General features: G+C 39.4%; 1 pseudogene; it reads left to right on the top strand.

The window, feature by feature from the left end:
* The first annotated feature begins 1,488 nt into the window (after positions 1-1,488).
* Positions 1,489-12,724, top strand: LOC128014922 (endoplasmic reticulum chaperone BiP-like; annotated as a pseudogene).
* The last annotated feature ends 2,916 nt before the right edge of the window (positions 12,725-15,640 follow it).

The following is a 15,640-nucleotide window of genomic DNA, read 5'->3' as shown; positions in this document are numbered from 1 at the left end:
GTCTGTTCATTTTTCAGAAGAATATTATTACTCTGCCAGCTGGTACTGCTTATAGGAATAATGTAGTGGGTAACATCTGCTGGAAAAAAATGTGGATTTTGCTTCTTGCAACATTTCACATTCACAGATATTAATTCCCTATAACTTTAATGACGTTTTAAGTCTCAAATAGTTTTTTTCTTTTTTCTTTTACATTTATAAGGTATTAAACACCCCCATTTTTCTTTGATTTATTTTTTGTTGTTGTCATTGTGTATCATTTTTATTTGTTTGTGATTGTATACTGTCTCTGAGCGTTAATAATAAAATGTATAAAGAAAAACAAGCTGGTGCCCCGTGCTGATTAAAATGGTGCAAATGCAATGAAAACAAGACAGAGTAATATAATATATTAAATGCAATTCACATCATCAAATGCCGTTACATATGAAGTGTCTGTATTATGTGTGTGTTTTTATCTTATTTGTTTTGCAGAGCTGGTTCTGCTTGTTTTATGAAAATTCATAACCTATATTAGATAGTTTTTCCTTTTTTATACATTGTATTTATATTTTTATATTGTTCTTTTTATTATCTGCATTGTCACTGCCATTCTGTTGCACTGTGGAGTTTCTGTCCCTAAAACTAATTCCTTGGACTGAACAAAATTATAAATGCAACGCTTTTGTTTTTGCCCACATTTTTCATGAGCTGAACTCAAGGTTCTAAGACTTTTTCTATGTACAAAAAACGCTGATCCACAGCATCCCAAACATGCTCAATGGGTGACATGTCCGGTGAGTATGGTGGCCATGCAAGAACTGGGCTGTTTTCAGCTTTCAGGAATTATGTACAGATCCTTGCAACATGGGGCCATGCATTATCATGCTGCAACATGAGGTGATGGTCCTGGATGTCTGTGCAGACTTGATAACTCTCTGCAAAGCCTTTTTTCAGCTGCAAAGCTACTTCCATACCACACCAGTATACCATACTCTCTCAATGGAGCAGCAGTAGAATTACAACAAGTTACCTTTCCTTAGCATTCTTAAAAAGTATAACCGCTTAATTAATGCCACGATGTTTATTGTCCATATTTCTCTGAGATATGTGTGCCAGGACATTTTAAGATGAACACTCTCACCACCATCTCCTCGTTGATATACATGTGGTGTATGTACATCCTTTTTCCTCCTGAAATGAATAATACGTTTTGTTTTCTTGATGTTCAGGGGCAGATTGTTCCCCGTGCACTACACCATCAGGCCTCTTTATCTTCTCTCTGAAGGCATACTCATCTTCTCTGGTGATCAACCCCACCACAGTCATATCATCCACGAATTTGAAAACTCTGTTGGATTTATGACCTCTGCAAGACAAAAAGTGCTCATCTGCAATATGTCTATAGGACTTTTTCTATCAGATGTCAAACAGGCATTTATTAGATGCCCTGACCTGTGACCATTATGTTTAAAGTACTCTTTACAGAAAACAGTGACCATTTGACACAAGATCAACATCAAAATGCAATTTCTTTGCCTGTTCCTGCTGGTGGCCGGTAGTTCCTGCTGGTGGTTTACCAAAGAGGATGACAAGAAGGAAAGTGTCACGGAGGAAATTGTTGGGACAGTGATTGGAATAGACCTCGGGACGACCTACTCCTGGTGAGAATTTTAGAGTTTGGATTCATATACAGGGTTCACTGGATTAATAGTGTGTGTGTTTTTGTATGTGTATATACTGTACATACCCGCACACACACACACACACACACACACACACACACACACACACACACACACACACACATTTATTCTTTTAGTTGTAAACACACACACACACACACACACAAACATTATTACAATATATATATATATATATATATATATATATATATATATATATATGTATTTTATCTTTTTGTATTTATTTTATTTATTACGTTTTTTTATGTGCATTTTATTACCTAGTAATGCTCAGCATTAAAACATTTCTCTATTTATATTTAACATATGAGTTTGTGCTTATTCTATATTAATCTGCTCCAGTGTTGGAGTGTTCAAGAACGGCCGTGTTGAGATCATCGCCAATGATCAGGGAAACCGCATCACTCCGTCATACGTGGCCTTCACTACCGAAGGTGAGAGACTCATCGGAGACGCTGCGAAGAACCAGCTGACCTCTAACCCCGAGAACACTGTCTTTGACGCCAAGAGGTTGATCGGCCGCACATGGGGCGACTCGACCGTGCAGCAGGACATTAAATACTTCCCCTTTAAGGTACACATGTCTGCCAGCCTGTGTCTGAACTGTATTTGTCTCTTTGTCTTTAATGAGGACACTAAACACCTGCTGTGTCTCTTCCAGGTTATTGAGAAGAAGAACAAGCCTCACATCAAGCTGGACATCGGATCAGGTCAGATGAAGACTTTCGCCCCTGAGGAAATCTCTGCTATGGTTCTGACTAAAATGAAGGAGACTGCAGAGGCTTACCTGGGAGAGAGGGTAAAGTTTTATCTCCAACACCCAGAAAACATGTGATCTCTGTTGCACTGCAGTAAAACTCAACATCTGATCTGTTTCTGTTCTTCTAAAGGTCACACATGCTGTGGTCACTGTGCCCGCTTATTTCAATGATGCCCAGCGGCAGGCCACCAAAGATGCAGGAACCATCGCCGGTCTGAATGTCTTGAGGATCATCAGTGAGCCGTACGTATAGAGTTACTTATGCTTTGTTGTAAAACAGGTCGTTTTCTACTAGTTGATTGTTTATATATATTTATTACATTTATTCATTTAGCAGAGGCTTTTATCAGAAGCCACTTACAAACGAGGACAGTGGAAGCAATCAAAAACAACAAAAGAGCAATGATATATAAGTGATATAACAAATCTCAGTTAGCTTAACACGTAGCATGGGCTTTTAAATAATATAATAAATAAAAAGAAAACGGATAGAATAGAAAAAGATTAGAGCAAGCTAGTGTTAGAGGTCTTTATATATATATATATATATATATATATATATATATAATGTATTAGGGGTGTAACGGTTCACAAAATTCACGGTTCGGTTCGATACGATACACTGATGTCACGGTTCGGTTCGGTTCGGTTCGGTACGTTTTAGATACAGCAAAATGTAAAAACATCTCAACTTTTTAGAATGCCGCAAGCGCACCGCGGGTCATGTGACAAGAACTAACCAATCAGCTTCATCCTTTCCCGTAACAACGTGGAAAGCTCAGCCAAGATGAAGGAACAGCTGATCATAGTTGTATATGGATTGCAATTCTGAAATAAATTTAGTAGCAGAGCTACTGCAAGCGATTTTTAGAGCTGCAAATCCATTTATCCTTTGTTGAAATTTCCGCGTCTCATGGAGAGAGCACGTCATTGTTTCTTAGCAAAGGCAGACGCTTCAGGAGCGCTTCTGCCCGAGCACTTTGGAAAGGAGGAGAAAGACGCGCCTAGCGTTTTCCACGTGTTTTTAGGCGAGATTTGGGAACGGCCCCTAAGGTGTCGTCAGCTCATTCACCACCATGGCTCCTCCCGCCGTCGACTCCACCATGGATCTCCATCTTGGCTGGTCTCTGGAGGACCATCTGGCTGCTCCTGCTCCGGTCTCCTCCCTGGCTCCTCCCTCCATCCACTCTGGTCCCTACCTCCATGCTCCCTCTTCACCTGCTCTTTGTCTGCTCCTCACCCGCCTCCAGAACCCCCACCCTCCCTCTGCTGGTATTCCTCTTGTGGTGCGAGGACGCACCGTTCCGGGAGGGGGCGAACTGTTACGTTTATGAACTTGTGTTTCCTTATTTGGTCATCTTCCTTTTCTTGTTTTTGGTAATTGATTATTCCCCACCTGTTTCCAGTTCCCTCATTACGTGTGTTTAAATACCCAGTCTGTTCAGTTCTCCCTCTTCCGTGATTGTTTGTACATGTGTCAATGAATGTGAATGTGAACCTGTATGTTAATGTAACTTTGTCTTCTTCGTCCTCTAGTAAACCCCTCATTTGTTCCATATCCTCCTCGAGCACTTTATCCTTTCGTTTAGCACTACACCAATTTGTAACATATTGTTGGAGTACTCCAATATTCCTTTATTGTTGCTGGGGACTTTAATCACTGCACTTTAAGATCCGTTCTCCCTTAATTTCATCAAAATGTCTCCTGTACTATAAGGGGACACTAAACATTGGTCCATGTATATACTAATGTAACTGATGCCTACAAAGTCACACCCCTCGCCCACCTAGGTCAGTCTGACCAACTCTCTTTGTTCCTGCTCCCCATGTATACCCTGGTCATCAAATGTGTTAAACCTACAATAAGAACTGTTCAAATCTGTCTTAAAATCAGAATTAAGCAGTAAATATATATATATATATATATATATATATATATATATATATATATATATATATATATTAGTGCTGTCAATCGATTAAAAAAAATTAACTAATTAATCGCACAATTTTTTAAAATTAATCGCGATTAATCGCGATTAATCGCAATTAAAAGACTGAAACTTTTTGCATATGTAAATGTAAAATGTAAATAATTAATGTAAACTCAAGACAAAGAAACTATTTAAATTCAAAATATGATTGTTTATTGGAATTTTTGTTTAACTTGTAACACAGATTTTCTCATGTAAACAACATACCTGCAATAAACCATCAATATCCTCCAAATTAACTGTTGGCTTGAAAGCCATATTTATTACAGAAATAAAAACACAGGCATGTAAGTACCATTTGAATTTCAAAACAATCAATGTCAATAAAAAACAAAAATGATTTCCATGTTGAATTCTAAGTGGACTGCAAAAAAATTCCAAAGTATAATCATTGCCAGTGCTTTAAGTGGGCTGGTACGCACAGGTACTCAGTACCGCCACTTCCAAATATAGCTCTTGAGCTTACCGCCACCTCTCCGTGCGCCCAGAACGTGCTTGTAGCGTACCGGTACGCTCATTTGGACATCTGTTTTAATAGAGGTTTTAATCTTTTACCTGCACTGCCGATTTTCAGAGCGCCCTTCACAATGCAAGCTTCCTAATTCATCCCACCCAGAGCAGAAACTACATTACCCATTCACCCTTAAGTTATACAAGTGAATAGCGCATGTGTCGCTTTTCCCACTGTTAAGTGTCAACAACTCAACGTGGCCGGAGAAGGTGTGTGAAACTCGTTATGAGTGTACACAACACTCGGTTCGGTTAAAAATCAAATACGGTTAACAACAACACTTAATATGTTTTCTTGGCTTCAGACTCTGAATACTGCAAGAACAAGACCAGAATCTGATGATTCGCTGACTGACACCTCACCAAATTCGAATCTTATCACTGCAGGTCAGACTCAAGCTAATAAAGTAATGCAGCTCTTTCAGGAATGGTGACCAGACGGGACAGAAAAATTCGGGACAGTCCCGAAATCTAAACTGTTGTCCCGACTCCTGAATCTGGCCCTAATTGTCCCGGAAGTTATACTAAAGCAACGTTTATTGTCTGATAAACATTAAAAACTGTCTGCGGAGGTTGAGTCGTCCTGCAGCCCCCGCTGGCTGTTCTTTGACTGCAGCATCTTTTTTTCTAAGTTCTAAAAAAATACCATAGACGGCAAGGCACAAATTTAAATATTCATTTATCTAATTAATCTATAGCCTATGCACAAAGACAATATGATATTTTTGTCCCCTTTTTGTTTTAAAGCTTGATGAAAAGAGAGAGCGCAAGTTGCTGCAGCTGAGGAGGACAGTGATGCACGCGTACAGGAGTTATTGACAGTTCGCGGCACTGTGTACAAAAAATACTCCGCTACACAATTATTTCTTTATTTTCGTTTAAGCTTATTAACGTTAGCGTTACAGAAAGGTCTGATTTACGCACTGTTACAACAGTCATTGTTTTTTTTTTTTTTTAAACAATGACATTTGAGTTCATGATTTTAATGTTGCTGTTTCTTGTGGCAGACTAAATGAAGAGTAATGTTTCTTGTGGCAGACTGAAGAGTAATCCGGCAGAGTTTTATACTGAAACTTTCCGTCTAAAAGTCCTTCCTTGGTCTTATCCATATTTCTTTGCACGTTGAACACACATAGGCCACAACCAGAAATAAAAAAAACTGCAACCGCGTTAATTGCGTTATTTTTTTTTAACGCGTTAAATATTTCAAATTAATCGAATGCGTTAACGCGCTAATTTTGACAGCACTAATATATATATATATATATATATATATATATATATATATATATATATATATATATATATATATATATATATATATATATATATATATATACATACATACACACACTTTATGGTTTTGGTTAATGATAACCCTGATGGACATCTTGATCTCCACAGGACCGCTGCTGCCATCGCTTACGGTCTGGACAAGAGTGAGGGTGAGAAGAACATCCTGGTGTTTGATCTGGGCGGAGGCACCTTTGACGTTTCCTTGCTGACCATCGATAAGGGCCTTTTTGAGGTGGTGGCCACCAATGGAGACACTCACCTCGGTGGTGAAGACTTCGATCGGCGCGTCATGGAGTACTTCCTCAAGTGATACCAGGATAAAACTGGAGAGGACGTGCGCAAGGACAACCGCGCTGTGCAGAAGCTGCGTCGTGAGGTGGAGAAGGCAAAGAGAGCACTGTCCACCCAGCATCAGGCTCACATCGAGATCGAGTCCTTCTTCAAGGGTGAAGACTTCTCCGAAACGCTGACCCGCGCCAAGTTTGAGGAGCTCAACATGGTAAGAGACGCTCTGCTTTACCAACAAATTCTTAACAGAACTAGAACTACAATTTATTGGAAATATAAATAATGGGGGGAAATTTCCTTTTAGTTTACTTTTTTTTTTATAATCCAATTAGTATTTATTTGTTTTTATTTTTATTCATTTACAAAAATTGAAATAATTAATCCGATCAAAAACAAAAACTATTATCATCTTATATCTATCTCAAAATTACTGAAGCTTTAAACATAACTAATTTAAAATATGAATAAATACTGTAATAGGAAACTAAAAACAGCATTACTTTAAATAAAATAAATGTTAACTGAAACAATATATATATATATATATATTTTATAAATCTATCTATCTAGAGAGAGAGTTTAGTTTGTTCATTTTAATTTTAGTATCACTAAAACTGAAAAAAGTAAAAAAAAAAAAAATGGCTGCCCACTGCTCTGGGTGTGTATTCACAGTGTGTGTGTTTGTTCACTACTTATGTGTGTACACTTGGACAGGTGAAATTCAGAGGTCAAATTCTGATTATATGACACCTGTAAGGACTGGGCAATAAAACGGTATTGATATCGACGGTTTGAGCCCCTGCCCCTTTGAGGTCATACGCTAAAGTGCCCTCGCGGCCCGGTCTGCCCTCGGTCCACGATTTCTTTCGAGGGGTATGCGACATGACGTTTTTTGATCGTGAATGATAAAAATGTCTCCATGATCTGATTTTGAGGAAATATCGTTGTATTGTGCTGCAGCACACGTTCTATCAGCTGCAGTTCTGGTGCTGCGGAATTAATATAGAGATTGCTAATGTGACGTCATCATGACGTTTTCCCAGTGGTGAACGCAAAGCATTTTGGGAATCCATGGCACAAACATAATGCGCCAGACTTCTTTGCATGGAGGGAAGAACGCAATGTTCAAGCTGTCATCTACCTGCTGTAGAGATTGTAACTCTAAGGAGAGCAGTCTCAGTACTATGATACGGTCTAAATCCTGACTGGAAATCCTCACATATAACATTTTTCTCTAAGAAGGAATATAATTGTGAGGATACCACCTTTTCTAGTATCTTGGACAGAAAAGGGAGATTCGAGATTGGTCTATAATTAACTAGTTCTTTGGGGTCAAGTTGTGTTTTTTCGATGAGAGGCTTAATAACAGCCAGTTTGAAGGTTTTGGGGACATATCCTAATGAGAATGAGGAATTAATAATAGTCAGAAGAGGATATATGACTTCTGGAAGCACCTCTTTTAGGAGCTTAGATGGAATAGGGTCTAACATACATGTTGTTGGTTTAGATGATTTAACAAGTTTATACAATTCTTCCTCTCCTATAGTAGAGAATGAGTGGAGCTGTTCCTCAGGGGGTCTATAGTGCATTGTCTGATGTGATACTGTAGCTGACGGCAGAATGGTTGCAATTTTATCTCTAATAGTATCGATTATCAAAGTCAATGGGGCAAAAACAGCCACAAACCATAAATGAGGGAGAAAAAATTAAAATCTAATGCTGCACAAAAACTAACAACATTGGCTTTAAAAAATATTTATCTGGTACATTTTTACAGCAGTTTAATTTAGTGGATGTTTTCATCCCGAACATAACGAAAGGGTAGTGAATTTGAATAGCGCACAAGGGTTAAAATGACAACAGCAACAACAACAAATTAATAAACTCACATCAGATTACTAAAATGTTTAAATTAAAATGAAAACTCAAAATTCAAAATATTCAAAAATACTATTGACAAAATATAAATAAAAATAACAGCCAGTTGTGCTTGTATTACATGTAAAAAAAAAAACATGATTTTTGCTTTTCTTCTCACAGGACTTGTTCCGCTCCACCATTAAACCAGTGCAGAAGGTTCTGGAAGACTCTCACATGAAAAAGTCTGACATCGATGAGATCGTCCTGGTCGGTGGCTCCACTCGTATTCCCAAGATCCAGCAGCTGGTGAAGGAGGTCTTCAACGGCAAGGAGCCTTCCAGAGGAATCAACCCGGACGAGGCCGTGGCTTACGGAGCTGCTGTCCAGGCTGGAGTCTTTTCTGGAGAAGAAGACATTGGTGAGTCCCTCTATAACCTTTAATGATTATCACGTCTAGGGCTGGCCTGTATAACCACACCAAGTCTCTTGTGAGATGATTGAGGACTGAAATGTGTTGAACAGGTGACCTGGTGCTTCTGGACGTTTGCCCTTTGACCCTGGGTATTGAGACGGTCGGAGGAGTGATGACCAAACTCATTCCCAGGAACACCGTTGTGCCCACCAAGAAATCCCAGATCTTCTCCACCGCTTCTGACAACCAGCCAACCGTGACCATCAAAGTTTACGAAGGTGAGCAACACTTAATCTACTTGATTTAATTCTCGATTTACTTCAATTTGTTAGATTACATTTATGACCCAATTTTTTAGTTAGTTTACATGAAAATGGTTTTAATGGTTTAGTTTTTGATTTTGAAGATAAAACAAAGCAAAAAATGTTGCTGGTGTGTTATGGGGGTCATATGATGGTGCTAAAAAGAACATTATTTGGTGTAGTTGTAACGGAGGCCAACGAGTAGTGCTGTGCAGGTAAACCTCACTCCCCGATCTCAAGAGACGTGCTAGCGACAGATGCTAGTGGCTGTAGCCATTCAGCCTCTTTGTTAGTGCGTCTGTCTCCCATGCTGGAGACCCGGGTTCAAGCCCCGCTCGGAGCAAGTGCGAGGAGCGCCAGAAAGGACCAGGGAGAAAGGGGTTGCATTGGTGCCGTGACCCGGATGGGAGTGAGGTTTAGGGGGGTGAGTGTAACGGAGGCCAGCGAGTAGTGCTGTGCAGCTAAAACCTCACTCCCCGATCTCAAGAGATGCACTAGCGACAGACGCTAGTGGCTGTAGCCATTTAGCCTCCTTGTTAGTGTGTCCGCCTCCCATGCCGGAGACCAGGGTTCGAGCCCCTCTCGGAGCGAGTGTGAGGAGCGTCAGAGAGGACCCGGCTGAGAGGGGTTACTTGTGCAGTCGGTATATCATCACAGGCAGGCTACATTAACATTGTGTATATTACTAACGTTATCAAAACTCTGCATATATAATTAGCCTTATCGTTCTACCTAAAGCAAAACTATCTAGCCTAGTGTCTAACCTAAACTTGCGAACCTAAACAGTTCTGCTAAGAGGTGTAGTCTACGTGATATGCCGTTACCCACTAGAAAAGGCCAAGGATTTCCGTATACCCACTTAAAAAAGCGTGAGGATACGTAGCAACTTCATTTTGTGTCAGAACTTTCACACTTTCATTCATAAATTCACCCCGTCTGTGTTTGCGAAGTGATTGAATCACGGAATCCAGTCAAAAATGGATCTGGCTGTATAAAGCAGAACGTCACAGAATTTGGCTATTTTTGAATGAATACATCTACAGTGGAGTTATAGAATGAATCAAATATCGATATGGACTAGTATATAAGAATATTAAAGTTAAAAGAGACTGCAATTGTTCTTTGTGTCTCTGGGAATGAGTGCTCAATATGTGCATTTTTGTCATTCAAATACACACAATGTACGCTGTGTTTTCCCCCACACCTACTCCACCCTCACCATGCCCCCAGCTATGACTAGATGCCAACTGTATGTATTGCTCTTGTCTTTACAATCAAAACTGAAAGTGTAATTTAAGTTCTTTTTGGGGTTATCAGGAGAAAATGCCTCATTCCGCGTATGCACAGGGATCGACTCCACATAAACAGTTTCTCACTAATTCTGTGTTCAAGGATATTTAAGCATTGTTTATATAGCATAGTGTCATTTAGAGTCTTTACTACAGGTTTAGCAGATTTGTGTTTTTGCCTGTAGGTTGGTATACGATGAACCAAGCAGTGATCAGAGAGTCTTTAAGCTGCCAGTGGGACCAGGTGGAATGCATCCTTTATTGCCGTGTAAAAGAGATATGTTATATATTATGTATATTACTCTCTCTGGTGGGACATGTAACAAGCTGTCTGTATTTCGGCAGTTCACAGGAGAGATTTGCTTTATTAAAGTCCCCAAGAATTATAAAAAAAAATAGTTTTAATGGGTTTTCTTGCTTAGTCTCTTTGATCTGATCAGCAAGTTTTTGCAAAGTCAGGCTCACGTGGCCTTTTGGAATAATGTAAACACTCACAAGAACGAACGAGTGAAACTCCCGTGACAAGTAGAATGTTTTTTAGATCAGGACAGCACATCTTCTTTAACACAGTTACATCTGTACACCACCTTTTATTTATGTGAAAGTATGTCCTGCCATCGCTTTTTTCCCCTGTTGATTCTGCATCACGGTCTGCTCTGTACAGTTGGAATCTCAACATATTTAACAGGCTGTCCAGTATGGCGTTATTCAGCCAGGTTTCCTTGAAATCCTTATTTGTCCAGGAGAGCAGAAGTTGTACATCTGTTTTGTTGGGTAAAGGGTGGAGATTCAACAGATCGATGCTAGGTAATGGTGTTTTGAAATCCACGATGCCTGAGCTTCATGAGCGCACCAGCTCTTGTGGTGTGTTCTGCCAAATGTTCAGCAGGGGAAAAAAACCCCACTTTACTTTACAAATTACTTTTGCAGGAAAGTCGAGGCCTAGTGGTTAGAGAGTTTGACTCCTAACCCTAGGGTTGTGGGTTCGAGTCTCTGGGCCGGCAATACCACAACTTAGGTGCCATTGAGCGAGGTACCGAACCCCCAACTGCTCCCCGGGCGCCGCAGCATAAATGATGAACACTGCTCTAGGTGTGTGTTCATATCTTTTCACTTCCGCAGCCAGATGGCAAAAACTGAAACACTTAGGAGTTTGTTCCCCCAGGCCATCAGGCTCCTAAACTCAAAACCCAGCATCTACATGTCTCCATTTAATATTCACTTGATAAGTAAGATATGTATCATTCTCTACCTCACATTGGCATACTGATAGTGTCAATCTGTTTGCACATTTGCCTCTTGTACATTCCCGGGTATCTTAATCTTTAAGACTACAGTGTACTTTCATGCACATTATTTTCAATTCTACAGTATACATCTTATTTATATTTTATCATATTTTTATTGTTTAGTTTTATTATTACATATTAATTTATATTTATGTATATTTATATTCATCTGTGTTGTAGCCTTTAATAATTGCACTGTCCATGGAGTGCAGTCACATTTCACTGCTGGTTATATATACTCTATATAATTGTGTATGTGATGAATAAAAATCTTGAATCTTGAATCTTGGATAGTGAAAATGACAGATCCCATTATTTCACTCTCTTTTATAGCATTTTCAAGCTTTGCCTTTCTTATTGTTTTGAAAATGTGACCTCTAGCTGCGACAACTATATGGTATATAGTATGTGGTGCCTTTAATATTCAGAGTAGAATCTGTTCTCACTCTTTCCCTCAATCTTTCCAGGTGAGCGGTCGCTGACCAAGGATAACAACCTCCTGGGCACGTTTGACTTGACTGACATCCCTCCAGCTCCCCGCGGTGTCCCCCAAATTAAGGTCACCTTCGAGATTGATGTCAACAGCATTCTGCGTGTCACCGCAGAGGACAAGGGCACAGGCAACAAGAACAAGATCGCCATCACCAACGACCGGAACCGGCTGACGCCCGAGGACATTGATCGCATGGTGAAGGAGGCCGAGCGCTTTGCTGATGAGGACAAGAAGCTGAAGGAGCGCATCGACGCCCGCAACGAGCTGGAGAGCTACACCTACTCCCTGAAGTACCAGATTAGGAACAAAGTGAAGCTGGGTGGCAAACTGTCATCCGAAGACAAGGAGGCCATCGAGAAGGCCATCGAGGAGAAGATCGAGCGGCTGGAGTCTCACCAGGATGCAGATCTTGAAGACTTCCATGACAAGAAGAAGGAGCTGGAGGAAATTGTGCACCCCATCATAAGCAAGCTGTACGGCAGCGCTGGCGGACCGCCACCAAAGGATGAAGATGGAAAGGTTGAGTTGTAAATCGTCCAGATTCTGTTTTCAGTCGCATGATGCCCTCATCTCTCTAGGTTTACATATTAAACACACTGACATTTTTATACAAGACAGGCGAACCTAAAGCTTCAGATCTCTTCAGGGAAAAACGTGGGGGAAGAGTTGCGTTTGTTGTCTAATTTTCTCTTCATTCTGCTGAAGATTCTGTCAGCCCAGTTTGAGGTTTGATTGAGGGTGCAGGAAAAAAATTATTGACATGTATCATGATTATAACTTCTAAATCTATTTTCTAAAGTGTTAAATTTCTTTAACTTTATTGTACTTGATATTGCCACATTAAGAGTTATTCACAGTAAGCCGTGTAAAAGTACTCGATGAAGTGTTCACTCTGACGGTAATAGCCGAAGTGCGAGCACAAATTCCGCCTCTCAGATGCATGCAATCCTGAATTCAGCTGTCTTTCACAGTTTATTGCTATAATAAGGTCAAATTCACACACACACACTTATGTCAAAGTACACAGTCTGTTATGTCATACGTAAACATAAGCCAATTGGATGTGCAACATTATATTAAATCAGTGGATTTGTTCTTAAAGCGACAGAGTAATAAACTGTAGCCACCTATTTCACTAATGTTAATCAAAAACAACATGAATCACTTTTTGAATTTCTATTATGGATCAATTTACATGTAGTTCATATACTACAGATTATAGTGTAGTATTTTTATATTTGATTATTCAGTTTCTGTAGTATTTATTAAGACATATTAATCTTAGGATGATGTATGTATTTATTTAATTTGACAGTTTTGTCTATTGTATTTGTCCTATTGTTTATTTTATTTACCAGTTTAATGTTTGAAAGAAGCAAATGAGAGGAAGGAGCTACAATATGTGGTAATGTCAAACAATGCTGCCATCAGCAGGGCTGGAAAGCTTCACTCCACCCTGTCAAGGTCGGCTGCCGGGGCTTTATTTCAACATCTACCATCAACCTGATTAAGGAGTTGGAAATCCATGGTTAAACTGTGCACCAGACCATCAGAGCAGTGGCAGATGCTTCAGAAAACTACAGTCAGTGGCTATGGTTAAGGAGGAAAGACCTAAACTGGGCCCCAAGAAAATAGGGTGAGTAGGGTGAAAGACGACACACAGACAGAACAAAATGCTGATAATAAATTTGAAATTGATAAGAACAAGTAGGCACTGCACAAAATGTTGTCACACTGAAAGAACCTGCTAAGAAGCTTCAGGTGTGCTCATCCTCAGGTGAGCCCTGCTCTTGCTTGTTGAAGCCCTAAGACTGACAAGAGCGGCTTCCAAATCTTCAATACCTATTTTGCTGGATCTGTCCACTGCTTTTGAAACTGTTAACCACCAGATCCTCCAGTCAAACTTCATGGCAAAAGGGGAATCTCAGAAACTGCACTCCACTGGTTTAAGTCTTACCTCTCAGATAGGTCCTTCAAGGTATCTAGCTACTTGCGTACCTCAGGGCTCAGTGCTTGGACCACTTCTCTTCTCAGTCTACATTTCATCAATAAGTTCTGTCATTCAGAAACATGGTTTCTCCTATCACTGCTATACTGTTCACTCAACTCTACTTCTCATTCCATCCTGATGATCCAATGATAGCTGCTTTCAACTCGGCATATGTTTAACAGTAAAAAAAAACTATTAATGCATTGGAAATTAAGGACCACCTATTTCAAACAATTCTAACAATACTCAATCAGATTGTCTGCAAAAAAGGCAAATGACTCCACTTCTTTTGGACGAGTTTGATTCCTGAAATGGCCAGGCTATTAAGACCTTTATTATTATTATTGTTTTAATTATTACATGATTATTATTATTATTAAACTCAGTTCTATCGTTATGATACCAACATCACATAGTGAGAACAGTTAATTGCAATGGACATGTTGCACATGTTTGAAGAAATTATGAATCTGTAGCGGATCGTTTCACAGCTGGAATTAAGCTAAATAAGTCATCAGATAACAAGGAAACCAGTTAAACCGTAACACTGGCACTTCTGACATGTTGACGGTATTGAGTCAAAGAATGCCGGCTGAAGGTGTTTTTGTAGATTATGCATTAGTCAGTGGTTATTCTGAATGGATCCGTATAGTAATATGTACAGTCAGGTTAAGGCAGCAGGTTTAGTGTTCTTTTGGTGTCTCCCTGTGGTCCTGTTTGGTATCGCAGATTAACTGGTACCTATTTATATAAAAAAAATGCTCTAAATAATTTTATTTTTTTCTATCGGGCAATATATACATTCATTGGGAATTATGAAATCACTTAAAAGGGCGAGTGTGTAACAATCAAAACAGACCATCATTTGTATGCACTAAATTTGGTATTTGTTCGAAGGTTACATGCAATTCGTAGGATTGATTGTATTTGTGAAATAAGATGTATGCTCATGTATTTCTATTTGTAAAGCACAATACGTTTTGCTACACCTCAGGGGGTTTCGCTCAATCTGACCTATGTATGTAGCCAATTTGCAGATCGCTTTCTGTTTGTTTGTGAGTCTACTTTTCCTTTCCAAAGCAGATCAAGTTTGTTTGCAAAATACTGGATTTGTTTGTTTAGTTTTGGCACAGTATTCACTCCGTAAAGGTTGAAACAGGTTCCGCACTAGCTTTAGGCAGAGCAGGTGATTGTCTAGGGCCTCGGGCTTTGATGTGGGGCTTCCATAACACCGTCAAGACAGGGAGAAAAATACTAGTCTCTCTGTTCATTCATAATGCAGCTGTGTGAGTAGTCATCTTCTATTTTGGAGTGATTGCAAAAGTTTAGAACATTACTATTTTTTTATGTTTTTTTTTTAAAATAAGTCTCTTATGCTCATCAAGCCTATATTTATTTGATCAAGAAAAACAGAAACAAAAACAGTAATGTGAAATAGAAAATAAAGAAGAAAGACAAAACACGTTTGGGTT

Source organism: Carassius gibelio, chromosome A5 (genome assembly GCF_023724105.1).
Source record: "Carassius gibelio isolate Cgi1373 ecotype wild population from Czech Republic chromosome A5, carGib1.2-hapl.c, whole genome shotgun sequence".
Lineage (NCBI taxonomy): Eukaryota > Metazoa > Chordata > Actinopteri > Cypriniformes > Cyprinidae > Carassius > Carassius gibelio.
The sequence above is the reverse complement of the archived record's forward strand: the minus strand, read 5'-3'. Positions and strand labels throughout refer to the sequence as shown.